This window comes from Choloepus didactylus, chromosome 1, assembly GCF_015220235.1.
Source record: "Choloepus didactylus isolate mChoDid1 chromosome 1, mChoDid1.pri, whole genome shotgun sequence".
In the NCBI taxonomy this organism is placed as follows: Eukaryota; Metazoa; Chordata; class Mammalia; order Pilosa; family Megalonychidae; genus Choloepus; species Choloepus didactylus.
Genome location: NC_051307.1, coordinates 84,040,793 through 84,043,892, shown reverse-complemented (window position 1 = coordinate 84,043,892; position 3,100 = coordinate 84,040,793). Strand labels below are relative to the sequence as shown.

At 40.2% G+C, this 3,100-nt stretch overlaps 1 pseudogene; it reads right to left on the bottom strand.

Annotated features, from left to right (window-relative positions):
* Positions 1 to 670: 670 nt before the first annotated feature.
* LOC119517577 lies at positions 671 to 1,960 on the bottom strand (annotated as a pseudogene).
* Positions 1,961 to 3,100: the final 1,140 nt, after the last annotated feature.

The window sequence follows — 3,100 nt, the reverse complement described above, 5'->3', positions numbered from 1 at the left end:
TTTCCATCATCCCTGTCTCCTCTCTGCCAGAGGAACCTCAGGTTCCTTTCCTGCTTGCTCCAGGTCAGGTTTATCTGTGCTTATAGCTGGTATTCAGTACTCTAAATTTATTAATTAAAACTTCAGTTGATGCTTGTTTGAGTTATTCTCCCTCACTCCAGTTAACTTGCTTCTTTTTACCACAGTGAGGTGTTTCAGCTCAGCCTGCCATTCTGGTAACAGAGGAGCGCCAGCTCCAAAGTTTGGGGACCTTTACTTACAGTTCTGTGCTGCAATCTCAGTCATTCCACCCATTCCAGGCTTGTGTATGATTTGTGTCCAGTCATGGATGTCCCCCAATAGTTGTTCCAGACTATTTACTAGTTGTTCCTGGCTATTTACTAGTTGCTCTAGAGGACTAACTAAATTCTACACCTCTCTATGCTGCCAACTTGCCCTATATCACAACATGCTTTTAAACACCCTTGCATGTGCTCACATTCCCTTAAATATTGTTCCCAAAGGTGTTCAGCCCCTAGCCCAGCCACAATCTTTGGGAGATGCAGAGACAGTGAAAAAGACACAGGACCAGAGGCCAAGGGTGGGTGGGTGAACATATTGTGAGAGAAGAAACAGAGTTCCAGTTAAAGATCAGCCCTCAGTTTAAATTTCAGCTTCAGGCATGCTGGCCTCAAGTGGAGTCGGTGTCAAAGGAGGAGCAGTGGCAGGGTTGGACTGGGGTGCTGTACCTCTCATTCAGAGTCTGGACCAGTATTCTTTGTGTAGAGAGGTGTTCCTTTTTGGTGCTTTTCAATTTACCTTCTGTGCCAGTTTGAATGTATTATGTCCCTCAAAACACCATTATCTTTGATGTAATCTTGTGTGGGCAGATGTATCAGTGTTGATTAGATTGTAATTCTTTGAGTGTTTCCATGGAGATGTGCCCCACCCAACTGTGGGTGATGACTCTGATTGGATAATTTCCATGGAGGTGTTACCCCACCCATTCAGGGTGGGCCTTGATCAGTGGAGCCATATAAATGAGCTGGCAAACAGAAGGAACACAGTGCAGCTGAGAGTGACATTTTTGAGGAACTGCTGCCTAGAAAGGAATATACTGGGAGAAAGCCATTTTGAAACCAGAACTTTGTAACAGATGCCAGCCACATGCCTTCCCAGCTAACAGAGATTTTCTGGACACTATTGGCCATCCTCCAGTGAAGGTACCTGACTGCTGATGTGTTACCTTGGACACTTTATGGCCTTAGGACTGTAAATGTGTAACCAAATAAACCCCTTTTATAAAAGCCAATCCATCTCTGGTGTTTTGCATCCTGGCAGCATTAGCAAACTAGAACACCTTCCAAATCATCAATTGTCTTTTCCAGCTTGGCTATCAATCTCTCAGCAAATTTGCAAGGGTCTCTGCCTCTTGAGTTTAGCAGCAAGAATCTTTATCTCTCCTTCATATTTGTCTTCTTTTTGAGAGTACTTTTCTTCAGCAGAACATAGTTCAGGTTCTGGTCCATCAGTCTGATCTGCTCATCCATTTCTCGGCAACAGGACTCTGCCATTTCAGCTCATACCTCAGTGTGTTCTTTCCCAGTCCCCTTCAATAGTCACTAACTTACAAACTACCTCCTCCTCCTTCCTATCTGTCTTTTCTGCAATGTGCTTAGCTTCTTTGAGTTGAATTTCCTAAAGTTCCATCTTTTCTTCATCTTTTCAATAACTTTCATACCTCTCTCACATTCATCAGCAGCTTTCTCTGCTTCCTACAGCATTTGCAGGGCAGTGGCCAGGTGCTCCTGAGCATGGTCCAAACTTCTCTTCAACCAGCTGGATACAAAGATTCAAGGAGGCCACCTCAGCCTCAGCCTGTTCCTGGTTTGCCTTTCTCCTTCCACTTCCAGCTGGAGGCTCTTGGCTCTCTTTTGGCATCATTTGCCTGCTGCTGTAGAACCTGGATTTTTCCCTTCATTCCTTGATGTTGGTGATCCTGGCCATCATGTCCATCCAACAACTGCTCACACTAGGATTCCTGCTTCCTCTGCTTCCATCTGCTTCTCCTGTAATCTCTTGTAAGTTATATTACATAATATTTGTCCTTATGTGTCTTGCTTATTTCAATGAAAAAAATGTTTTTATGGTTCTTCCATGTTGCAGTATGTCTCAGAAATTCATCCTTTCTTATGGCCAAATAATATTCCATTGTGTGTATGTACATTTTTTTTTTTAATCCATTCATTTGTTGATACACACTTGGGTTATTTCAACCTTTGTGAGTAAGGTTGTTTTGTGTATGAAATATTAATGTACAAGAGTCTGTGGCCCTGTTTTCACTTTCTTTTTGTTATATACTTAAAAGTTAACTGTCAGGTTATATGGCAATACAATACTTAAAATTTGAGGAACTGCTATATTGCTTTCCACAATGACTACACCATTTTACCTTCACACTTTGCAAGGTACTAAAGTTCTAATTTCCATTTTTTTTTAAAATAATAACCATCCTTGTGAGTGTGAAGTGGTATTTCATTGTGGTTTTGATATGCATTTCATTAATGGTTAATCATGTTGAACACCTTTACATATGCTTTTTGGACATTTGTGTATCCTCTTTGGAAAAATGTTAATTCAAGTCCTTTGCCCATTGTTTAGTTGTGTTTTGTGTCCTTTTGTTATTGTTTTGTAACAGTAATTTATGTATTCTGGATATTAAATCCATACCTGATATATGATTTGCAATTACTTTCTCCCAGTATATATGTCATCTATTTACTTTCTTGACAGTATCCTTAATAGGTGTGAACCTATTAACTTTGATGCAGCCAAATTTATCTATTTTTTTCTTTAGTTGTTCATGCTTTTGGTTTCATAACTAAGAATCCAGTGCCAAATACCAAGTCATGAAGATTAGCCCCTATATAATATTTTAAGAGATTTACGGTTTAGCTTTTATATTTTGGTTCTTGATCTACTTTGAGTTGGTTTTTCATATAGCATGACATAGGGGTCTACTTAATTCTCTTTCATGTGGATGTCTAGTTTTCCCAGCACCACTGGTTGAAGAGACTATTCTTTCCCCATTGCATGTGCTTAATATCCTTGCCAAAAATCA